Here is a 26,407-nt window from a genome sequence, read left to right as displayed (position 1 = left end):
CTTCTGAGGCTGGAGTCTCAGCCATAGGACTTTTACATGGGTTCTGGGGATCCGAACTCTGGTACTTACCCTCAGACTGACGTGTTTAACCACTGAGCCCCTTCCCCAGCGCACTCACATAGAGGGGGGCATCGCGTTGTGACTGAGCGCATGAGGGAGGAAGTATGTATGAGCGCGCTTCTCTGCAGACCTGACTCTTCCTAATGGTGTCCCGGCATCCGATTGTTAGGTCAGGATTATCTAATGCTCACATCATTAGAGCATAGTGTAAACCTTCTTACTAATACAAATAAGCATCTGCTGATGAACTCGATAAATTGATATTTTCCTTTTAAGACTTTGGGTCCCAAGCTTAGCTATTACCTTCAGATTGGATCGATTTAATGTCTTCTTGTCATGGCTAACCATGATAGGATGTCTTCTTGATCTCTCCCGGAACTCTCGCCGCTGTGCGTGTGTGTGAACACACGTGTGTGTAGGACGTTCTTCTGGAAGTATGGGCTACCCGAAGGGGCAATTCCTTCATCAGTGTGCCTCCTTGTCCTCAGATCGTCCTTCATAGCTTCCCTTGCTGTGCCCTTGGCCTGCCAACTAAGCCTTGCTCCTGGGATTTTCTGTCTCCCTAGATCATGGTGTTATTGGCTCCTCCCTCATCCTGACAGACCGGAAGACCTCGCAGGGTACTCTGGGAGCTCACTACGGCAAAGAGACCTTGGCTATGACTGCAGAGGCTGTGTGGGTGATTTCCTGCACGCAGCCCCTCCCGCAGCACCCTAGAATTAGGTTCACCCACTCAGCAGTACCGAAAAATGACAGCCTATCTGGGTGCACAAGAGCCGCTGGGAACACCCGTGCTCGGAGCCAACAGAATCTAGAGCGCTGAGAGCGGGGCGGAGAGGAGAGCCAGTCAGGTAGGTCTCGGCCCAGGGTGAGGCAGGCCATGGAGCAAAGGCCAGGGTCCCAGCATTCTCAGTGTGGGGGCAGGAGGGGAGTCCCTGCCCTGTGTCTGCCTTAGAGGACAGCCATAATGCTGGGCACCCACGCCTCTTTATCGAAACCCTGCCATTCCCACCAGGCTCATCCATCCTGAACTTTCTACAGAAAGACAGCTGCCAGCAGTTACACAGGCATGAGCTGCCCAGTGTGGGTGCTGGGAACTAAACTTGAGCCCTCTGGGAGAGCAGCAAATAGCTCTGAACGGCTGAGTCAGCTCCCCAGTCCCCTTCTCAGACTCTGGGATGGTCCAGAGTTGAGCATGGGGGCTCTCACGTGGCATTGTGAAGGCTGAGTCGGGAGGACTCTAAGTTTTGGTCTAGCCCGAGCTATATAAAGAAAACCTGTCTCCAATGAACAGAAAAGGGAAGGAGAGGGAGAAGGAAGAAAAGAAGCTGAAATTATAAAAACAAAGAGAAATGACATGCAAGTGATCTAGAAAAATGGCGGTCACTCTGAACCTGAGCTACAGATATGTGTCCAGATAGTCAAAGCCAGGATCTCCATCATGGGGCACATGGCTGTGGACACGAGCGGAGAATTGTACATGCTCACCTGGATGCAGGCCTGCACCCCAGACACTCTCTGTTTACGGAAGGAAGCTCTGTGAAGTATATGGTCTCATTCAGTTTATTATAGTAAATTTCCCCCCAGACTCCCCCTGACGTATGTAACACAGCACTTGGGGAAACAGCCATCTTGATTCCGGGGCAGCTTGGAGATCCTGAAGGAGGTGGGCGACCTCCACAAGCCCAAGTTTTACCATCCCTAAAGCAAATACGCTATTATCCTTACGGTCTCCTCAGAGAGTTAAAAGGAGGCTTGACCTCATCTCCTGCAGGTAGGTGGGTGTTGGGGTGACAAGGTGCTAATCAGGGGCACTTCCAGGATAATGACCCACCTGGTCCTTCTTCCCTCAAGCCAAACACACACTCGAAGTTGCCTGCTGCTTGCCTCAGAGCAGCCCCAACATGTTCCTCGCCATCCGCGCTCAGACCCAAGGACCACCATGAGCAAACAGACAAGACGACAGTACTAACCCACGTCTCCCTATCTCCTGGCCCCTCTCAGGGACTCAAACCTGCTATGGAATGAAGAAGAGACCTCAAGCTTCTGAGGGTCCTGTGCCTCCAGCTCCCAAGTGCTGGATTATAGTCATGCATCACCACAGGCTGAGTCAGGGGCTGTCTTAGTGTCTTTCCCTGTTGCTGTGACAAGGGGGAAGGGCTCGCAGTTCTTTATCCTTGGCAGGGACGTCGAGGAGGAGGCAGGATTCTGAAGGAGCCGGTCACACTGCATCTCAGGGATCAGAGAAGGAGGCATGTGTGTTCCTGCCCAGCATCTTTTCTTCATTTAGACAGTCCAAGAGCCTGTCAGGGAATGGTGCCACCCACAGTGGGCAGGTCTCAATTAACACAATGAATCTAACTTCCTTCTGGTGTGCCCAGAATACCTGGCTCCTTGGTGAGCCTAGATTCTGTCAAGCAGACAGTGAATACTAGCCATCCCAGGTTATTAGCCCAGACTGGAACTCACCATTTAGACTATGGCAACCTCAAACTGGAGGCAATCCTCCTGCCTCAGCCTGCTGAGCTGAGCTGTGCACCACCACACCTGGCAGGCTGTCTTTATTATCACCATGTTTTAGGGGCTGGAGATTTAAGATCAAAGCACTCACAGGGCTTGGTGTCCAGGGAAGAAGGTCTGGCAGGTGGAGGGCCACCTTTCCCTCGTTCTCACATGGACTTTTCTCTGTATGAGTCCACACCTAGTGTCTCTTCCTCTGCTTCTAAAGACACTGGTGCTGCTGGGTTAAGACCCCATCCATAACCCAGGAGGTGGTGGCGTACCGCTTTAATCCTAGCACTGGGGAGACAGAGGCAAGTGGATCTCTATGAGTTTGAGGCCAACTTGGTCTGCAGAATGAGTTCCAGGACAGCTGGGACTACACAAAGAAATCCTGTCTTGAAAGGCCAGGAAGAGAATCAGAGAGAGAGAGAGAGAGACAGAGACAGAGACAGAGCGAGAGAGAGAGAGAGACACAGAGAGAGAGACAGAGAGAGAGAGAGACAGAGAGACAGAGAGAGACAGAGACATAGAGACAGAGACACAGAGAGACACAGAGAGAAAGAGAGGGAGGGAGGAAGACAGAGGGGGGAGGAGGGAAAGAGAACCCATCCATACAACACCATTGTCCTACCATCGCCTTCTTAGACACACTGAAGCAGGCTTCAACCATGACTATGGGGACAGGGGCTCTATTCAGTCCCTAACACATATCTTCCTCTCACATGTAGATTGCATGTCCCCAAATGTGGGTCAAGCCTTTGCCTTCTGTGTCCCCCCCCCCATCCCAGAGCTTTGGACGGAAGCCGGGGCCTTACTCTGGGCTCTGCCACAGGGGCACATCATCAGCTCTTGCCTCTGCCAAGCGCCCGTTCTACACAGAGCACAGAGCCTACCTCTAAACAGCCATAAGTGACAATTCTCCGACCAACTGCAGGATGGATCTGGGGTGGTCGGAGTCCAGCCTGGACCAGAGAAGAGACAAACACGTCCCTGGACTCTGGCTGCACAGGAGACCAGGCTGGCCTCACAGGTGTGCTGGAATGTTCCAGGCTCTGCAGCACCAATAAGAATGATCTGGGCTCAGGGAAAACCAGTGTCCTTAGAAGCAGAGGGCGAGATGCTACGTGTGGGCGCAAACAGAAAAGGCCACGTGAGAACAAGGGGAGAGGGTGACCATCCCCAGTCACAGATTCGGTGCACACTTGGGCTTGCTCTGCAAGCATTAGGACCTTGGTTAGGGTCCCCAGAACCCGTGTAAAAACCCAAGTATGGCTGACTACCAGAGACAGGGGCAGGAGGGTTGCTGGCTGCAGCCTAGTTCCGGGTTCATCAACAAACCATCTTAAGGATGTAGGAGAGATAGAGGACACCCATCTTCCTCCTCTAGCCTTCTTTAGCATTCAAGAGCATGCATATCTGTACCCATGGAATCATTAACACACACGTACACACACACACACTAATTAAAATTTAAAAAGGCAAAAAACAACCACTTCCCAAGAGCCTCTGTACTTGCTGTGTGCACAGCTGTGCCCCTAGATGCAACGTGAACCCCTGTACCCTTTCCACGACTCTCCCACACCACAGCCAAGCTGCCTGTGCATGGAAGGTTCTAGAAGTATTCCCTTTGGACAAGTCACAGAAGAGCTATGGAAAGAACACATTTTGGAATCTGAAACCACCACCAGATCTAAGCGTTGGTGATGAGGTCAGAGAGCCACCGTGGAATTCCAAGTTCTTTGTGGCTCAAGATAATAGCTACCTATTAAGTCTGCCTTCTGCATGACCCTCCAACTGCTGTTTAGACAAGCGGACGCTGTCATCCATCATGGCTGCCACGAAGGCCTGCTCTAAGCTTTATCTTATGAGACTGTTTTCATAACTGCTTGGCTTAGGCTCTTTTTCCAGCCCCGTACAAGATGTACGGATGGTATAAAATTGCCTTCATCTGGACTCAGTCCCGAAACTTCTTTCCAACGAACTGGAATAAGAGGGCTTTGTTTTTTTTCTTGAAAAAGTCACCAATCCTCATGAAATGAGCCCAGATTGAAGATTGACTTTTAAAAGGAAAAAGGAAAAAGAAAAAAAAAACTTCCAGGCAATGCAAAGGACTGGGGGCTTAGTTTGTCTTGATTAACTTTTAAATCATTGTGTGTGTGTGTGTGTGTGTGTGTGTGTGTGTGTGTGTGTGTGTGTGTGTGAGATGTCTATGTTTTTCGGGGGAAGGAAGGGGGTGCCAAGGCACACTGTAGGGAACAGAGGACCACTCCGTGGAGTCATTTACTTCCTTACACCTTCCTATGGGTTCTGGGAACCAAATTCACGCCACCAGGCTTGCACAGTGGGTGCCTCGCCTGGCTGAACCATTTGCCCACCTTTGGCTTGGTTTTGTGTGCTCTTGTTTTGTGTGGTTCCAGAAATCCCAGACAGACCTCCCATATGGCTCAGAACCATGCCATCTGACCAACCCGAGCTGCAAAGGCCTTTAGAAAGGTGTGTGATAGCTGGGCTCGATGCCTCCCTGAACAGAACCAAGTTCATGGTAATCGGGCCAGAGGGTAGAAAGCTAACTATTATGGGCTACCTTGAAATGTTCCTCACAGACGTGCGTCCTCTACTCTTGGTGGCTGCTTGGTGGCACTCATTAGAACAGTGATTCTCAACCTTCCTCGTGCTTCGACCCTTTACTACAGTTCCAAGTGTTCTGGTGAGCCCCAACCATAAAATAATTTTCCCTGGTACCTCATAGACATATTTTTGCTGCTGTTATGAGTCGTACTGTAAATATCCAATGGTCTTGGGCAACTTCTGTGAAGGGTCGTTTGACCCTCAAAGGGGTTGTGACTCACAGCTTGAGAACCCCTGGCTTGGAAAATGGAGCTAGAGGGGGGAGGTAGTTGGGGAGGGGGAAGTACTTTTGTTCCTGATCCCTTCCTGTCGTCGTCTGCAGCCCTTCACTTCCTCAGTCTCCTGTTCATCCCCTCTGGAGACAAGCAGCCATAAACTGAGCCAGCTGAAATAAATCTATGCCCTCCCTATGCTGCCTCTTCTTCAGCCACAGCAGAGAAAGGAGCTAATATTGTGGAGCCCAGGGGCAGCAGAGTCAACCACACAAGGCCAGGAGCGAGGGTGCCTGGTCTCAGGCCCACGCATCCCACGACAGCTAGAGCAGGAGAGCCTAGAACATACCCAAGGGACATACCCAAGGGGCTGTGCCCCTCTCTCCTGCTGCTCTAGGGAGCTAAGGTTCTGGTGGCTGAATGTAGACTTGGTTAGGGCTGACACCACCGTCAAGATCACCAGGGAGCCCAGCTCAGAATGATCTGCCCGAGAGAAGAGGCAAACAGAGCAGGCACCAGGCTCTCAGGGGTGTTCTTGAAAACAACTGGTAGTTTATATCAGATCCTTTTTGAGAAAAATGGAACCCTCCACTTTGTCAGAGCCTCCCAGTCGTTTCCCGGTTCTCACATCCCTGTAGTGGTTCTGAGGCCTGGTGACTCAGCTCTGTCTCCTACTCTTTGGGCTCCCCCACTTCCTGCTCAAGCATTCTTTTGGGCTCTCCTTGGTCTCAGTTGGCTTTGGTGGCAGTTCCAGATGTCCTAAGTCAGGGAACTAAAGGGCAGCGGTCTTCTAGAGAGTGAGGCAAAGCGGCATAGCCGGCGTCTGACCACGGGCATCGCGTGGCAAGCGAGGTGTTCTGAGATGCTGCCTACTTAGGTTGGTGCGGGCAGAGAAAGAGGATGCTGGGGCTGGGAGAGCCGACGAAGCCATGAACACAGCCAATCAGTTGCTTCTACAATGACTACAAACCCAAATTTATATGTGAGTATTTACTTCAACTGGATCGCTTTGATTTGTCAGGAAACTGTGAAGTGATACACGGTAGCATTTTGTCTAAGCTCCGCCCCACAGTTACCTGGCAACAGCCAGGTGTTCCTGACTCACTCTAAAAGGAGCTGTTTGCCCCCTCCCCTCTCTCTTGCTCTTCCCTTCTTGCTCCTGTTCCGTCCCCTTGCTCCTTCCTCCCTCTTTCCTCATTCCCTTTTCCCCCCCTACTTCTCTTCTCTCTCTCTTCTCTCTCTCTCTCTCTCTCTCTCTCTCTCTCTCTCTCTCTCTCTGCCACTACTACCCTCTCAACTCCCTTCCCCATGCTCTGAATAAACTTGATTCTATTCTTCACCGTCGTCCTGTGGCTGGTCCCTCAGGGGAAGGGACGTCTCAGTGTGGGCTGGCAGAGGCACCCCCTTCCCCCGTACCTAACTACACATCCACCAAAACTTCAAAACTTATTCCCTCTCTCTTTATCTTCTTATAAACACAACAATACATACTGTGACAAGTATAGGTTAAAACTTAAATGTGCAATCAATCAACCAGTCAATAAATCAATATGCAAGGTGTGGTGGCTCATGCCTTCAATTCCAGTACACAGGAGGGTTTGAGCCCAGGCTGATCTACCTAGGGAGTTCCAGGCCAGCCAGAGCTACATGGAGAGATTATCTGAAATTTAATTAATTAATTAATCAACTAATTAATAAGGGGCTGGAGAGAGGGCTTAGCAGGTAAGAATACTGGCTGCTCTTTCAGAGGACCTGGATTTGATTCCCAGCACCCACATGGTGGCTCATAATCATCTGTAACTCCAGTTCCAAGGGATCCAATGCCCTTCTGGATGCCCTAGGCACAGCCACACACAAGATACACAGACATCCATGTAGGCAAAATATTCATATGCATAAAAATAGAAATAAAAAATAAAGCAAAAATAAACAAGCAAACAAAGAGGTGAGAGATGGCTCAGTGGGTAAGAACATTTGCCACATAATCTCAGAGACTAGAGTTTACAGCACCCATGTAAAACAGAGCACAGCCCCCTGCACACTGTAGGGGTGGAGGCAGGAGGATTGCTTGGACTTGCTGGCTGCCAGTCTAGCTCCAGGCGATAACATAGAACAATAATTCAGGAAGCCAAGCCTTTTGTTTTGGTCTCTGCCCTCATGCACGCACGCACACACACACACACACACACACACACACACACACACACAAGCATATGAGGTGTACACATGCTACCCACATACCACCGCATTCACACACAGATGCAATCATAAAATACAAGCTCAGTTAAATGAATTGTTTAGAATTCTGCCTGTTATTTTATTTAATCACTACGGGTCTTTGTTTGTTTCTAAGGATATGCTATACCACTGAGCTAACTTTCTATTCCAACACTGTGTTAAGTAAGAGGGTTTTAAAACACATTTTATGCTGACTATGATGGTCCAGGCTTTTAATTCCAGCACTCTAGAGGCAGAGGCAGAGGCAGGTGGATATCTGTCAGTGCGAGGCCAGCCTGGTCTACAGAGTGAGTTCCAGGCTAGCCAGAACTATATGGCAAAATCCTGTCTCAAAAAATTTATCTTTTCTGCCCGTGTGGTGGTGGTGGTGGTGGTGGTGGTGGTGGTGGTGGTGGTGGTGGTGTGTGTGTGTGTGTGTGTGTGTGTGTGTGTGTGTGTGTGTGTGTAGGGCATGACATACCCTCAGAAGTCAAAAGACACCTTGCAGAGGTCAGTTCTCTCCTCCCATTGTATGGGCTCTGGGATCAAACTCAGGTTGTCAGCCATGATGGCAGTGCCTTTACCCACTGAGCCATCTTGCTGGCCCTGTAACTGGTTTATTTAAAATAAGAAAGAAAGAAAGAAAGAAAGAAAGAAAGAAAGAAAGGAAGAAAGAAGCTAAAGTTGGAGAACTGAGGATTTGAGGCCAGCCTACCCTCTACAGCAAGACCCTCTGTCCAAAAATAAATAAGATCTCTTTCCAGCCTTCAGGCTGTGACTTGTTCATCCCACTGTGGCCGGCTTCATTTCCACTCAGATCTTTTTGAGGCTGCCTTGAATCCCCAAATTGAAGGGGCTGCCTGTGGCTGTCGGCGGCTGCTCCCCCCTCCTCTGCCCTGTCCATAGCTGTGGTCAGCTGTTCCAGACCAGAGAGCCTCAGTCATGTGGCTCCTGGGCCAAGATGAACTAAGCCAGAGCTCCCCAGAGAGCTGTTGAAGGGACAGCTGTGGAAACACACAGGTCTAGGGTTCAGAACACAAATGACCCCATTTCTCCATCCTGTGCTCTCTGGTATCTGACCTTCCTGGGACAACAGCTCTGTTCTTGGAACATGTTGGAGTGGAGAAGAACTTCAGGAAACGTCCCAACTTCTTGTTGGCTTTCCCTGGAAGGTTAAAAACTGGGTTTTAAAGTGAATTCTTTATGTCCAAAGTTTTAGATATTATTAGGAGGGCACACATGCACATGTGCAGACGTGTGTAGGGTGTTTTGCCTGCATGCATGTGTGTGGGCCTCCTGCATGCCTAGGCCGGTAAAGGGAATTGTAGCTCTTGTAACTGGAGTTACAGATGGTTGTGAGTCACCACGTGGGTGCTGGGAACTGAACCCAGGTCCTCTGTAAAAACGAGAGTTCTTTTAACCACAGAATCACCTCTGCAGCCCCAGAGGTTTTTGTTATTGTTTTGTCTTTACTTAAAAAAAAAAAAGGTCCTAGGCACCATAAACATCTTCCTAAGGAAAGACCGCTGTTACCCTGACGTTAGAGGAAAGAAAGCTCTGCTCGGATGTATCACATCTTGGTTACACTGTAACCATTCCCTAGCCAACAGCCTCTCAATTTCCTTCTATGGGGCAGTCTGTTTCCCTTTGTGAATCTCAAACCCATGTACCTGCTTCCCTCCAGCATGAAGAAGACAGAGCCAATGGTTTCCAACAATTTCCAAACTCAGGGCCCCCAACTCACACCCATCCTATGCGTCCTGGAGACCTTCTAGGGTACCCTGCCTCACTTACACGGGACTGATGACCCTAGCATGCTCTAGAGTGATGACCCCTCAGCCCACTGATCCGGATCTGCTTTCCTAGAAGAAGTTTGATTTATCTCAGACATGATCCTTTTGTCGAAACACTGGCAGAGCTGTGGACCAGAGCTCAGAATCAAGGTTTGGGAGCTCTGATTTGAAGTTGTATTCTTGTGTGTGCCTTCCTTTCAAAAATAAAAAGTCGCCTTAGTTCCTTTCTTTACTTTGAAAGGATTCAAGCATCCTTGAATGGCCCTCATCCATTCAGTACTAAGGAATGAACATAGGCAGGCAGTGGGCTTTCCAAACCATTGGGCATCTGGAGATTTCTGAGTTCGAGGGATCTGGTTACCCATTCTGGTTTCTTCTCCCTGGGGAGGGAGCACACGACCTTGCTAAAGTCAAGTTTGGTTCAAGAAGCAGCAGAGTTAAATATCTTCTCACCCAAAGCCACGAGTTGCTAGAGCAAGCACTTCTTAAATTGAGAATTCGGCACAGGCTGTCAATGTTGACGCACGTAGTAAAACTTGCCAGCAGAGTCACTCGGCCCCTTAGGAAGCCCACGAGAATGTGTTCCTGGCATCCTGAAAGGATTCCGACTTGTTTTGTAACTTGTGTCCTGGGGGAGAAGAGACCTTGTATTCTAGCAGCTTCCATGGCCTCGGCTCCATGGAGAGCCCCGCCTGCTAACAGGGAGGGGATACAGGCGGTCTCCTCTTAGACGTTAATCTGGCTGAAGTGGTCTGGGTGTTACCGGGAGCTGGTACCATCCGGCATGGGGAGCTCAGCAAGCTGAAGGCAGAAACAGCACATGGAGCCACCAGGGAGATGGGGACAGACTTGCTCTGGTACAAGGCCAGATGGTTGCAGGAGCTCTGCCGATGGAAACGATCCCTGAAACAGTATTCTGTGCACGGGATTACTCACGCTCAGGGATTGAGAAAGTGCGGTTGTGGGCCAGGTATTCCCCTGGACACGGACTTCTTCCTGACTTCTAGCAACCACAAGAACCTACCATGCAGGGATGACACAGAGACCCAAAGGGAGCAGGAAAGGCAAAGGAACCAAGGTCTGCCTGCCACAGCAAAACAGATGGTGGGCCCCCTATTTAAAGCCATGTTTGGGGAGTTCCCTCAGGATGAGCCCTCTAGCTCCAGCTGACTGTGGGAAAAGAGGAGGAGGAGGTTGCGAGACGGTAGGAGACCTAACAGTCCGAGGCAGCGTGCAGATCCTGACTCCACTGTGAACAGATCAGCTGCAAAAACTCATCAGAGGAGGATAAGGGAGCTCTTGCCAAGCCGGCTCCCACACAAAACCCAGCAGCTGCCTCCGCAGTTAGGAATGGTTGTTGCTCTAGCAGGAAGTGCAGCTTCGGTTCCCAGCACCCAGGCCTGTGGCTCAAACCAACTGTAACTCCAGACCTACGGGGTCTGGCACCCTCTTCTGGCCTCTTTAGGCCATACATTCTAGTTCACATACCTAATAATACCTAAGTGAAATTTAAAAGAGGAAGCAGAATCGGAATCGGAGGAGGAGGAGGAAGAGGAAGAGGAAGAGGAGGAAGAAGATGATGAAGAGGAAGAGAGGAAGAGGAGGAAGAGGAAGAGGAGGAAGAAGATGATGAAGAGGAAGAGAGGAAGAAGATGAGGAAGAGGAAAAGGAAGAGGAAGAAGAGGATGAGGAGGAGGAAGAGGAAGAAGAGAAAGAGGAAGAGGAAGAAGAAGAGGAAGAAGAGGAAGAGAAGAGGAAGAAGAGGAAGAGGAAGAGGAGAAGAAGCTGCCTTGTGATTAGTCTTGAGCAATGTCTTAAAGGACAACACGCACTCACACGCATGTACACACACTCCGTGGAAGAGCAGGAAAGTGTAATGTAAGAATAAGATGAGAGCAGGGCGGGGCTGGGGATTTAGCTCAGTGGTAGAGCGCTTACCTAGGAGGCCCAAGGCCCTGGGTTCAGTCCCCAACTTCAAAAAAAAAGAAAAAAAAAAAAAAAAAAAAAATGACAGCAGGGCACACTTCTTCCCCCAAATCTCTCTCTGTAAACTCTCAGGTCAGAAGCAGGTCCAGGAGGAAGCATCAGATTCTAGAGGCTGCATAAAGCCAGCACACGGCAGGCAGGCACATGGGTGTCCACAAGTTCCAGCCTGCTCTCCCCATCCAACCGACCTGGTCTCCCCACTGCCCGTTTCTACTGACCCTAAGCTGGTCCCCAGATGCTGGCCTTCGGTCATCCTGACTGAACTCTTCAAAGATTTTTCTAATCCTGTGAGGTTCATACTGGTATTAAGTTGACGCTGGAGGGTAGGATGGCATCTGCCATAGGTACACACGCAAGGCTTTGTGGGTAAAGTCATATCCCATTTAGAACGGGCTTTAAATGCTTTTTTAAAAGATGTGTTGGGTTGTGGAGGAAAATTACAGCCCTGAGAACAGAAATGGTTACGAGGTGATATGCCCACCTCACCCCCCTGCTTCTCTGGAGGGATGCTGGGGATTGAACCTCCAAACCTCACAATATAGGCAAGCTGCTTCTGAGCTACGTTTTCAGTTCTTTTATTTGAAAATATTTTATGGTTTAAAAAAAATAAAAACAGCAACCTGGGGGAGACCTAAGACTAGGAGGTGGATCCTGAAGTGAGGACACCCTGCCACGCTTCCCACCCCTATGGCGACCCCCCTCTCCCCCATCGCTGCCACCTCCCACCCCTAAGTTGCGTAACTGGAAAAGTCTTCAGCCCTTTCTTAAGGATGTGGGTTAGGAGAGAAACCCGTGGCTGATTAATACCACGCACATCACAGAAGAAAAAGAAACCAATGAGACCTCACTATTACTTTTCACTGTGAGTAACAGATGCTCTGACATGTGTGAGCTGGTCTTGTTGTTCTTATAAACAAGATTTTAAAAAAATACCCTGCGTCCTTGGAACTCCGAGAGGCGTCCAAGCTGTTGGATGTTTCCAGACTTGCAGAGGGCAGGCGGGTTTCACAGGGCAAGTTTTAAAGGGCACCCTGTAAATTTAAATGCTGGTGATTAATTTACACAGAAGACTTTTAAAGGGAAAAAAATGTAGAAAGTTTTCATTGTCTGGGCCATGTTTTTGGTTACAAGGGAAGAGTAGGTGCTGGCCTCGGGCCAACCAAAACAGGGGGGTGGAGGACGCAGAGGGAGCCGTGGTTTTGTTCATAAATGTTCTCCAGGCAGAACTTCTTGGAAAGGGGTTTATTTTATTTCATTCTGCCTGACTCACTTTTGGGTTATTTTAGGGCCTCAGTAGGGGCCGATGGTTCTTAGGATTTCTCAGCACATCCCATTCCCCTCTCCCTTCCCTCTTTCCCTCCCTCCCTCCTTCCCTGTCTCCCTGGATTCTTCAAAGGGCTTTAAAGATATGAAGCACATCAGATGGACAATATTAAACAAGAAAACATCTGGCGTTGGAAAAAGTAATTATATTAAAATGCATAAAATCAGTAAGTTCAGAAATGAATGTAAGCTGATGTTTGTTTGTTTATTGGATTTTCAAGCTAGGGTTTCTCTGTGTAGACCTAGCTGTCCTGGAACTCACTCTGTAGAACAGACTGACCAGAGACCTACCTGTGTTTCCCTCCTGAGTGCTGGGATTAAAGGCGTGCACCACCACTGCCTGGCAAGATAAATCTTTGTAATCAAGAAGAAATGGGCCTCGGGATGTTTTGGAATTATTTTTAAGTTTTAAAAATGACATTCACTTGTTTACATGTGTTCTGGGGTGTGCAAGTGGAGCTCAGAGGATTGCTTGCAGGAGGTCCTTTAAACCTCCTTCTTCTAACCCCAGTGCACCGGAGGCAGAGGCAGGCAGATCTCAGAGTTTGAGGCTAGCCTCATCTACAGAGGGACCTCCAGGGCAGCCAGGGCTACACAGAGAAACCCTGTCTGGAAAAAAACAAAAACAAAAACAAAAACAAAAGAAAAACTACCTCTGGTCATGGGAGCCAAGATGTCAGCTGGATGCATCCTGGCCCCTCACTGTTTCGTGTGTGTGTGTGTGTGTGTGTGTGTGTGTGTGTGTGTGTGTGTGTGTGTGTGTGTGTGTAATGTCATCATTAGCTTTACAAGCAGACATTTACACTTTTAAAAGTCTCTTCGGGATCCCCTATACTAATTTAGTTGCATCTTTACCGATATGCTTAATTCGTTGTAGCTCCATGGAATTAAGGTATTGAGCGCATCTGCGTGGGTTAGGAAGATGAAAATCCTGCCAGGGAGGAAAATGATAAGGTGCGGTTCATTTATAGAGGAGACAACCTTAAAAGAGTGTAGCCCTGTCGGTCCTTCGGAGATGGGATCTTGTGAGTGTCCGGAACTACCCGGGGGAGACAGCCCAGGTCCGTCCGGTGCCTGCTGTCTTTGTGGCCCTCGGGAAAGGTGAAAATTCCTCACTTTTTCCCCAGAAGCGTTTCTCAAGGAGGCTGAAGGACAGGTCGGGCTGGACCTGTACACCTGGAGCTCATTCTGAGCTGGAAAAGCAGGATGCAGGGCTGTTGGGTCTGGATGCAGGAGATGGAGGAGTGGAGAGGAATAGGAGGGAACCTGGGAGGGGGCGCTGGCGTGGGAGGGAACCTGGGAGGGGCGCTGGCGTGGGAGGGAACCTGGGAGGGGCGCTGGCGTGGGAGGGAACCTGGGGGGGGCGCTGGCGTGGGAGGGAACCTGGGAGGGGCGCTGGCGTGGGAGGGAGCCTGGGAGGGGCGCTGGGGTGGGAGGGAACCTGGGAGGGGCGCTGGCGTGGGAGGAACCTGGGAGGGGCGCTGGCGTGGGAGGGAACCTGGGAGGGGGCGCTGGCGTGGGAGGAACCTGGGGGGCGCTGGGGTGGGAGGGAACCTGGGAGGGGGCGCTGGCGTGGGAGGGAACCTGGGAGGGGGCGCTGGCGTGGGAGGGAGCCTGGGAGGGGGAGCTGGCGTGGGAGGGAACCTGGGAGGGGGCGCTGGCGTGGGAGGGAACCTGGGAGGGGGGCAGGCATGGGAGGGAACCTGGGAGGGGGCGCTGGCGTGGGAGGGAACCTGGGAGGGGGCGCTGGCGTGGGAGGGAACCTGGGAGGGGGCGCTGGCGTGGGAGGGAACCTGGGAGGGGGCGCTGGCGTGGGAGGGAACCTGGGAGGGGCGCTGGCGTGGGAGGGAGCCTGGGAGGGGGGCGCTGGCGTGGGACACCTGCACGGCTGCATAAACAAGAGCCCTGATGTAATCATAGTCCCATACGCCATAGGATAAACATAAAGGAAGCTTAGAGAGGACGGAAGTGACTCTTCCTATCCCACCCCCATCCCGCATCCCTGCACCTTCTAGCCCCTTGAATCTTCTCTTCTCCCTTGCCCCTTCCCTTCCTCTTCTGTCTGTGGAGGAGCCACAGCATGGATTAGGAGGGCAGTAAGTCTTCTCAGAGGCTCCTGGCATGCAATAAGAAAGAATTCTTGAAAGGGGAGGCCCATGGTAGGTGTCCGGTGCTCACCAGCTCAGGGGCTAAACTCACGAGCATGACAAGTGGCCCTGTGCAGTGGGCTCCTGGTGTGGGTGGGGTCAGAGCCCTGATCCCAGACTGAGACCTGAAAGACAGGATGTCAGAGTCAAGCAGGGTGAAAGAGCCTCCTGGGTCAGGGTAGAAGTGATCAGAATAAGGCTCTGTCTGGTCCCGGGCTGGAATCTCACTGCGGGGAATGGAAGTGCAGATATGGAGAGAGGAGGAACCTTCACTTCTAGACTAAACTCAGATTCAATCAAAACACACACACAACCACCCGCAGCTGCTCGCTGCTCCGGCTCCCAGGGAACCGTTGGAGCCACAGTCACCCTGTGACCACAAGCACCCCGACTCTCAGACCTGGGTTTCAAATGCCACCCACTGCTTTCAGCTTTTCAGAGGGACAGTCTGTCCCAGGACCAGCCAGAGAGAGGACAGGGGAGCTAGAATGTGTCCATTGCCACAGAATAGAAACATCCAAAGACCCCGGAAATCCCCTGGAACGGGTCACCATGAAAACAAGATGGAGTCAGACACAGGGGGAGCATGAGACACACTTCCGTCCGAAGAGGACTCCTGCTGGGCATGTATCACTGACGCAGGGACGAAGCCATTGTCCCAGATGAGGAAGCCTGGCAGATACCCCTCCTCAGACGATCCACCCTGTGGCAAATCGAAGCTATGCATGATGTCAAAAGACAACCAGGTGGTGGCCACACTCACCACTTCCCAGACGCACTCTGACAGATGGCTTGGCTAGGGCCACCTAGAAGTCCTAAATGTCAGAGGGTGAGGTCATCCTGAAGAAGGAACTGTCCGATATCTTCAAAAGTGGGCGGGCCGTAAAGGCCAGGGAAAGACAATGGAGTGGCTCTATGTATTGTGTGACAGGACATAAAGGACATTATTGGGACAAGTGACAAAACTTGAGTGGGATCTCAGGAGTCAAAGGTGGCCTTAAGTTGCTGGTAATTGTTGATGTTGATGGTTGCCAGCTGTGTGTAAAAGGATTCGTGTCTTCAGGCCTCAAGGATTATTAGGTTGGTTACTTAACTGTTTTTGTGTGGGTGTGGGTGTGGGTGTGGGTGTGGGTGGGTGCAGAGGCCTGTGTGAGTAGCAAATGGAGATGGGGGACACCGGGTGCCCTATAGGACCACTTTCTACCTTATTCCATTGAGACAGGGTCTCTCACTAACCCTAGAGCTAGGCCTGAGTCCAGCAAACCCTAGCAATCCTCCTGCCTCTTCTTTCTGCACTGTAATTTCTCTGTAACTCCTGCAGCACTGGGGTTACAGTGCTTTCTCATAGCACTGTAACTCCTGCAGCGCTAGGGTTACAGTGCTTTCTCGGAGCAGGTGCTCCTTACCCTGGAGCTTCCTCCTATCCCAAGAATTGTCAATGCAACTTCAGGCCAAGATTTCCACCCCGACTCCCGATCTTCTGACAGTAGTGGAAATCTAACCTGGGGTCTGGAACAGGCTAGGAAATGCTGTACCCCTGAACTATAGTCCCAGCGGAAGCTCCCCAGCTCTTAAGTGGCTCAGAAGGATTTTGCCTTGACCTTGCAACTTTGTTGCTAGTTTGTGGCTATGAGTAAAAGCAAAACAAAACTTAAATAAGTAAGTTGCTGTATTGTTTTTACTTTAACTATATGGTCTAACGGGGTGATTCAGAACCTGGGAAAGTGCTACTCAAGAAAGAGACCAGCAGTGAGGGGGAGATGCCCAAGCTTGGATGACTCATTCCCTGTCCATTGACCTCCAGCCCAATCCAGGAGTCCTGGGGGTGGGGTTCACACAACCCCCGATGACTGTTCCCTGATAGCAGAACTGACCTGCCTTGGCCCTCAGAGCTGAACACAGTTCCAGGTACACACAACTCCCAAGCAGGCACTGGCCATGTGAATGAAGGGGCGGCCTACACTGGCTACAAAGAAGTCTCTCCCCACCGTGTTGAACATCACATCTGGTCACACACAGACCGAGAGCATGTGTGTCCCCTGGCTCCCCTGCCCTGGGTTCTGTAAAGGCTCTTAGGACCTTGCATGGCTTTGCGGGCTCTCTCTTACTGGACTTTACAGAGTGGGGATGAAAAGGTCTGGAGTAGGTCACTGCCACGGAGCAGCATGGCGCTGTTCCCTGAAGGGGCTGTATGTGGAGGAAAGACCTAAACAGGGAGAAAACTGAGCTGGAGCCAACTGTGGCTGTCAGTAGGGCGCTTGCCTGGTGTGCACAAAGCCCAGGTTCCATCCCAACACCACCTAGTTTGAGGGAGCCCGACTATAATCCCAGCACCTGGCTCAGAGAAGACCTGATGAGGTCATCCTTGATGATGTAATGAGCTGGAGGCTGCCCAAGACCCTATCAAAATAACAACAACAACAACAATAATAATGAACAATAATAACATTTTAAAAAACAGAGTAAACTGGCATGTACACTGCCAAGGCTTCTGAGCACAGGGTTGGGGACCATGGCCAGCCACTGAGTGCTAGATGTGAGAGCCGACCTGATCCTGACTGTGAGGAAGGGCCATGAGCTCAGGCTGTCAGTGTGACTCGGCTTCCAAAGCTCTGACTGCGGATTCCTTTAAGAAAGCCATTCTGTGTAACCCAAGGACACTCGGCATTGAGCCTGAGAAGGTCTAAGCTGTCCTAAAGCAAGTCCTTGATGAGGATGTGTCTGTCTGTCTCTACTCTAGTGGCCCCAGCCTGGGCCACCACTGACAGTACTGTCCCTTTCTCTTGTTCCACTTCTCCAACTGGAAAAAAAAAAGAAAAAAAGACTCCACCAGGCATGTCACAATGGGGCCGATTGTTCTGAGCAGGCCACGCTGACTTAAATATTTACCTTTTTGTTTCACAATCCAACAGGAAACAGGGGTCAAGAATTTCTTTTTGTTCCCTTTCTCCCCCCGCCCCTCTGGTCAGCACTAAAGAACAGTTGTTTTTCTAGTTACCCAAGAGGGAAATGATAACAGGTAGGAACGGTAATCTCCAGACCATAGCCCTTGGATTTCAGTGGAATTCTCCAGCAACTGGATGAGACAGCTCTGAATCTGAACCGTGGTCAACTTTCTCCTACTTTCTGTGTGCCTGGGGTGGGGCTGGTGAGCAGGATCAGAGCTGAGCCTTGTTAAATAACAAGAAGAAGGAGAAGGAGGAGGAGGAGGAGGAGGAGGAGGAGGAGGAGGGAGGAGGAGGAGGAGGAGGAGGCAGAAGCAGGAGCAGGAGCAGGAGCAGGAGGCAGGGAGGGAGGAGGAGGAGGAGGAGGAGGAGGAGAAGAAGAAGAAGAAGAAGAAGAAGAAGAAGAAGAAGAAGAAGAAGAAGAAGAAGAAGAAGAAGAAGAAGAAGAAGAAGACCCTAGGAGGACATTGCTTTACATGGTTCTGCTCTAGGCTGCAGCAGACCAAACAAAAATGGAGTCACTTGTGTCAACTGTCATCCCCTAGAACCTGTTCTGTGTTCTGGGGAGTCTTGACTGTTTCCTCAGTGTGATAATGAGGTTTTTGCTGCTTTCAACCTTGTGAAAGACCTCCCTGTGTGATGAACTGGGGGTGTTCAGTTGGTAGTATTCACCTCGCATGCATAAAGCCCTAACTTAGGTCCCCAATGTGGCATAAAAGTCTTCCAGGGGTTAACCTCTCAGAGTTCAGGCATTTCCTTGTTCCCTCCTCACAAACCCCATAGTGTTTTTGCTCTGTCCTTGGCCCAGCAAGAGCTTTCTGTTCTGCTTTGTGGTTGGAAACAGTCTCGATGCAGGAACCACAAACAAAATGCTATTTGGGTCTGCAACGGGATCTACTTGAGGTACCGAATGTCATCGTGAACAAGGTAGACAGCTGGTAATGTCAACCGAATGCAAGGGAGGGTGCTGATTCCAGGGTGGGGATTTGGGTTCCGCTCTGTGGTACACCGTGTCCTTGGGATGCACGGGTCCTGGGCTCCATCCCAGACCACGCAACGCAAAGACATGTACGGCCAGTTCCCATTTGTTCTCCATGACCTAATATTAGTACTGCTTCTTCATCTAGAGGTTCAAGTTGGGTGAGACACCCCTCCTGGAATGTTCTCTGTGGATCCTAGAAGGAGGGGCTGTAACTGGACGTGTGAGATCAAGCCGTAAAGTGATTGGGTGTGGGGGAGGGCTCTAGCTGCAATTACCTTGGAACGCAGCATTGGGGAGGGGAGAGCTTCCTCTTAGGTTTGGTGTTGAATCTGAGATAGAAGGACAGCAGGCAGACGGGCAAGAGGCGGGCATTAAAACATACGTTGAATATTGCACGTGTGCGTACTCGAAAGGCTCGATGGGAAGCAAGATCATCCCTCCAATCAGAGTCAGGGAATTTCGCTATCAGTTTAATCAGGAGAAGGGCAGGAAATGCAGGCCACTTAGATGACATCAAATGCCTTTCAGGGAAGAATGGGCCCTTAGGAGAGTGAAGCGAGGTGAGATACTTTGTGGTGAGGCTTGGGTGGGGGTCGCCTGACCTCTCATCTCCCTGGGAGATAAGGAGGAGCTTCCCAGTAGCACACTCCAGGGAGGGTCTAACCTGTGCTCCAGCTGGGGCCCTGTCTTGTAGGAGATACCCCTCTGAATCCACTGTTTTCCAATGCCCTCCTCCCCAACAGCCACTCTTTAGAGGTTTGTGTCCTGAAAACCCCACCTGGAACAAAAGTGACTTTTAAAACATTAAAAGTACGTAAAATTCAGTTGCCAACAAGAGTTAAGTTACGTGAGTTAAAATAGTTTTCTGTACTTTAAAAAAAAATTATTTTTATATTAAAAGCCCAGTCCCTGGCTTAGATTTGGTAGCCTGCACCTAGAATCCCAGTGCTCAGGAAACTGAGGCCGGAGGAGCACAGGTTTGGGGCCAGCCTGGGCTATATTATACAGCAAGACTTTGTCTCAAATGAAGTAGAAAGCTCAGATCTTGAACCTGTGGTCATGGGTTCGAGGCCGACCTGCACCACTCACTAATCATTAACCTGGAAGCAGCTGCCTTTAGTCCTCCTGTGCCTCTCTTTCCATATGTGCCGCAGAGCACTTGCCTAGCGAGCACGAGATCCGGGGTTCAGTCCCCGGCGTCAAAAGGGGGGAGGAGGGAGTAACACAATGAGAGAAAACAGTAGCTACTATAAAGGTTTGACTAGGAAAGGTGTTTATATAAACTGGGTAGGACCAGACACATGGCAAATACTTCTTAGTACCAACACTCAGCACCTTGATATCGGCCATCATTTTTTGTTACATTTACTGTGTGTGCGTGCGTGCGTGTGTGTGTGTGTGTGTGTGTGTGTGTGCACAAGAGTGTATATCGCTGTGTGTGTACATGTGTGTGCATGTGTGTATGCATGTGTGCATGAGCGAGAGTGTGTATCAATGTGTGTGTGCATAGGTGCATGTGCAAGAGTGAGTACTGTTGTATGTGTGCATGTGTGCATGTGTGAGAATGTGTACCACTGCATGTGTGTGTGTGTGTGTGTGCGTGTGTGTGTTATGCACACAGGTGGAGGTGGGTGCATGGGGAGGCCGAGGACGACATCAGACATTCTGCTCTGAGCGTTCTGTCTCCACTCTCTGCAGTGTTGGGGCTGCAGGATGCCCAGGACCACCCTAGCTTCTTAATAAGTGTGCTGGGGTCTGAACTCAGGCCCATTATACAGTGAGGATGCTCAGCCATTGAATAATCTCATCATCCCATGCTGGACAAACCTTGAGAAAGGGCTGCGGTTGGTGTATTCTGGTCACAAAAACCCTGATACTTGAGTCCTAGAGCAGAGAAAGGCAAACTATCAGAAGGTGGCAGAGAGGAGGCACACGTATGCCTTCCTCTCATGACTACAACACACATGAGCCTTTCAAATGGCTAGGGCTGATTGCGAACATCATCTATCTATCCACCCAGCCAGCCACCCACCCAGCCACCCAGCCACTCATCCACACAACCACTCACCCACCCATCCATCCATCATCCATCCATCCACCCACTCACACACCCACCCATCCATTCACCCACCCACCCACCCACCCATCCATTCACCCATCCACCCATCCATCCATCCATCCATCCACCCACCCACCCAGCCACCCACCCAGCCACCCAGCCACTCATCCACACGACCACTCACCCACCCATCCATCCATCATCCATCCATCCATCCATCCATCCACCCACTCACCCACCCACCCACCCATCCATTCACCCACCCACCCACCCATCCATTCACCCATCCACCCATCCATCCATCCATCAACCCACCCAGCCACCCACCCAGCCACCCAGCCACTCATCCACACGACCACTCACCCACCCATCCATCCATCATCCATCCATCCACCCACTCACCCACCCACCCATCCATCCACCCACCCACCCACCCATCCATCACCCATCCATCCATCTACCCTCCCTCCCCCCCCCCATCCATCCACTCACCTACCCACCCACCCACCCATCCATCCATCATCCATCCATCCCCCCACTCACCCACCCACCCATCCATTCACCCACCCACCCACCCATCCATTCACCCATCCACCCATCCATCCATTTACCCACCGACCCAGCCACCCACCCACCCACCCAGCCACCCATCCATCCATTCATCAACCCACCCAGCTACCCACCCACCCATCCACCCATCCATCCATTCATCAACCCACCCACTACCTACCCACCCACCCATCCACCCATTCACTCACCCACCAATCCACCCACCCATCCATTCACCACCACCCCCCACCCACCCATCCACCCATCCATCCATTCATCAACCCACCCAGCTACCCACCCAGCCATCCAGCCACCCATCTACCTACCCACCCACCCATCCACCCATTCACTCACCCACCAATCCACCCACCCATCCATCCACCCAGCCACACACCCAACAACCCACCCATCCATCTATCCACCCATCCATCCATCTATCCACCCACCTGTCTGTCCATCCATCTGTCCATCTGTCTGGCAATCACACACAGGCTTTGAGAACATAATAAAGGTTAAGCCAACCAACTACCAGGAGTTGTTTGTGTCTGCCAGGCCCCAGAGAGTGAGTGCAAATGACAACAACCAGGCCACATGGCCTCCTGGGTGTGAGTTAGAAGAGCAGGGACACCCTGGAAAGAGAACAGCTCGCCCAGTCCTCAGGGAGTGACTTCATGACCCGAATGAGACTTGAGGACTTGAAAACAAATTGTCTCATATCCACTCCAATGTGCTGGATTGCCACGGCCATGTTTGTAAATTTTCCACTGTCTCGATCAAGTCGGGTTGACTTTTTAAAAATTATTATTTCTATGACGGTTATTACTGTTATTTGGCCTTGCCCTATGCTTGGCCCCTCTTACCCTTTCGATTTCTTTCCTAGCCCCTAGGGCCCATCTGGAGCTCTCAGAGGGACCTTTCCTAGTAAATTGTGCTAAACACAGCACATTGGTTTGTTTTCATTCCTTGGTCCTGTGAGGCCCACCTCCAGGCTCCGGGGAAACCACAGGGGGCATTTTCCAGACTTCTTTCCAATATAAATACAGCTTGAGAGGCCTGCCTGGCTTCCCGGCTGCCCACATCTCTGGGTCTCTGCCCCCCCCCCGGGGGGCGGGGAAGGAGAGACCCCTGACCTTCTGTAAACATTTCAGCACAGCCAGTTCTCCGAGGAATTAAAATCTGTGCTTTTGCGTCAACTCTGAAACAATCACTAGGGAGGCCCTACTTCTATGGTCTGGTGTACTTTCTCCATAATGGAACATTTTAACACTACATTTTTTTAATGGCTATTATTAACAAAAGAATTTCATGGCCTAAAACCCCAGGGGTGGAGGGACACAAAAGAAGAGTCGAAATAATTAGATTGTGGTGTCTGGTTTGATCCAGCCATAGACACCAGCAGATCTCAGAGAACGCTGGGGTTGAGAAATCTTTCCAGATGAAAGCCTGACCTGTTAAGTTAAGAACATCCAGCCCTTAAATGGAGCCTGGAAAACAAAGTTCGGATGACAGCGTGAGGACAGAGTGTTTCACAGCTTCCCTTTCCCTCATGCGTGTAGAGTATATCCACATGCACGTGGGAGCATGAAACGGTGCATGGGCTAGAAGGCCTGAAGCCAATACTGGGTCTTCCTTGAATGTTCTCCGTCTTATCCAGTGAGGCAGGCTCTCTCACTTGAATCCAGAGCTCACCAGTATGGCGAGTCTGGCTAGCCAGCTTGCTCTATTGATCACCCTTCCTAGTGCTCAAATTACAGGCAAGTCCTGAGGCCGCCCAGCACTTACAGGGGCTCTGGGGATCCGAACTCTGGTTCTTAGGCTTGCACAGCAAGTACTTTAACAGCAGACCCATCTCTCCATCCCACAACAGAATGTTATGAGGGTACAGGCCAAGGTTCCTGGTAGATGCCAGCAACTGTGAGCAATACTCAATATATACATATACATATACATTATACATATACATATACATATACATATACACATATACACATATACACATATACACATATACATATACATACAGTGGATTTCCCTACACATGTTCACCTTTCATTAAGTTTAACTTATAAATTTGACACAGTAAGATATTAGCCACAATAATTAGTCATAACAGAGCAATTATAGCAATATACTGTAACAAAAGTTAAAGGCATATAGTCTCTCAAAATGTCTTACTGTCCCTCTACTCTTAAAAGGAAACGATTCATGGGGCTCCTCTTTGCCACATCCCAGTTGACAGCAGCATCATTCTCAGGTCTGGGGCCATGGTTAAATAAGAGTAATTTGAACAGAGGTGTCAGGATAGATACCATGGCAGTCAAACTGATAGTCCAAGATGGCCACTCCATGACTAATGGGAGGGTAGCATACACCCTGTGGATACGCTGACAAGGAATGACTCCTGTCCTAGTTACAATGTAGCAAGCTTTCACCACAATATTTAGAAAGCATACAATTTAAACACTGAGAAACAAACTCAGATGGCTGAGGGTCTCTGCCAGGCCAGTCTCCTCAAAGAAGGAATTGTTCAGTTGACTATGGGAAAGGAAAGACAGTCTTGCGTTGCAAGAGGTAGAAATAGAGCTTCTGATCTCTTCCTCTACCCCATGCACACAAATATGTGGGGTTGTACACATGCTGGTATGACTTACACATGGCCACTGCGTGTGGAAGCCAGAGGATTGCTCCTCTGGTACCATTCGCTTGGGTTTTGAGACAGTCTCTAACTGGTCTGGGGCTCACTGATTACACCAAACCGATTGGCTAGCAAACCAATCCGGACCTGTCTGTATTTAACTCCCTAGTGCTGGGGTTACAGCTTGTCACCAGCCCTGACATTTTAGTTTTTAATGTGAGTTCTGGGCATTAAACCTGGGTCTTCAGGCTTGCAAAGCAAACGCTTTACCAGCAGAGCCATCTCCCCAAGCCCTTGGTTTTCTTTGGTTTGAAAAAAAAAAAAAAAAAAAAAAAAAAAAAAAAAAACCCTGGCATAAACAGAAGGCCTGTTTAATTTCTAAATTGTTCACAGTAAGAGATTATCACGGTGGCAGCTTAGAAACAACCAAGACAAGGCTGTAATGAGAACCGACGTTCCTCTCCCCCACTCCCTCCTTTTCCTCCAGTGGGAAGAGCGGAGTGAAGTCTGGCTCTGTAATAGGGGCTTTCCAGATCCTGGGGTTGCAATTCGGACACTTCCAACCCTTGGCAGCACATGACACAAGGTGCCTGGTGTCAGGACAGCTGGGAAGAACACAGCTGCCGGGAAGGGTCCAGCTCACTGCTCCCTGCCAGTCAGTGAGGTCCAAGAGCCATGCATTGATGCACCTTCTGATGTTTTAAGGGAATTCTCCAGGTTGCTGCTGCTGTTGCTGCGTTTCACATAGAAACCAAATTCTAGGAGATGTGCACCAAGACCTAAGGAATACAAAGAAAAGGGGCAATTGGAAATGCAAGTGTCCTTCTGAATTCCATGGCTGGCTTGAGTGTGCTGTGTGGCAAGGGCTGTGGCAGCTTCTAGGAACAGTCAGCATGAAACTGGGGCCCTCGGTCCTACAACACAAGAAACTGAATTTTGCCAGCAAGAATGAACGTATGGGTCTATGAGATGTCTCAGCAGGTAAAGGGGCTTGCTGCCCAGCCCAACAACCTGAGTTCAATTCCCAAGACCCCCTTGGTGGAACGGGATAAAACCAGGTCCTGCTCTGATCTCCCCTGCCACCAACACACACACCTTAGCACCTACACACTCACACCTCCTCAAATAAATAATATAATTTTTAAAATTCTAAAAAAAAGCTTAGAAATGGATTTTATTTTTCAGAGCTTTTAAAAAGGAACTCGACCTCAGGAGCACCTTGATTTCTGCTGTGGGACTTTCTGGCCATGCCCCTAAGTCTGCAGAACTTGTCTCCCTGAGAAAGGACTGATTTGTTACATAGAAACTGAAATGAACACACCTCCTGGGACCTTTTTCTGGTTTGTTTTGGAGACAGGGTCTCACTGTGTAGCCCTGGTTGGCCTGGAACTCACTACGTAGACCAGGCTGCTCTTGAATTCACAGAGATCCACGGCCTCTGCCTGTGCTGAGATTGAAGGACCACCTAAGGGCTTTTAAAAAGAGCATTTCCACACGGCACAAATATGCGAATCTTCCTTTTACAAAATGCAACCTCATCGTGTGTAACTATGTTACAACTTGCAAATTAAGGATCAAGTTTTCCAGTTTTGAAAGGAAGCAGCAGCCTAGCCATTCAGACTGGGATCCACAGATCCGTTTGCCGAGAGCAGACTCACCTTCTGTCTTTGCAGAGAGCTGATACATCTTATGTCTTCAAAACACAATATAGCTCTCCATTCTCTAAGTCTTTAAAGGTCTGGCAGGCCGATGGCATTATGTCTCATAAAGGCCATCTTTCGTGTTTATTCCTAAGGACCACAGCATGCCATGATGTTTTTATTATCTATGCTTCTCTGACTGTTGTCATGTGACATAATCAAGATGTAATTAATTGCTCTCTGAGGCAGGGTCTCATGTAGCCCAGGCAAACCTCAAGCCTGCTATGTACTTGAGGCTGGCCTTGAACTCTTGATCCTCCTGCTGACATGGGATTACAAGTGTGTCACCCTGCTCAGCTAATCTCTTCCTTTGGGTTTTGTACAAAGCAATTTAAGAAAAAGACTTTACTAATTTAATGTTCTATTTCTTCAAGCTTTTTACTATGGCCTTCCCCAAGATTTTCTCCTTCCATCATGGAAGTCTTGGGGATTGAACTCGGGTTGTCGGGCTTGGCAGCAAGGGCAAGGTTTGTTTTGTATGTTTGAGTCAGACCCAGAGCCTTGTGCATGTCCAGTGTAAGTTCTGACACTGAGCTACACTACACCCCCAGCCCTGAACTCCCTGCCCTCCTTAGAATGTTTTTATAAGAAACTAGTCAGACACATTCCTTCACGGCTTTCTGTCTTTCTTTTCCAACCTTACCGGTTTCTTTTCTTCCATTTTACTAA

This window comes from Rattus rattus, chromosome 1 (assembly GCF_011064425.1).
Source record: "Rattus rattus isolate New Zealand chromosome 1, Rrattus_CSIRO_v1, whole genome shotgun sequence".
NCBI lineage: Eukaryota > Metazoa > Chordata > Mammalia > Rodentia > Muridae > Rattus > Rattus rattus.
This window is presented reverse-complemented; position numbering follows the sequence as displayed.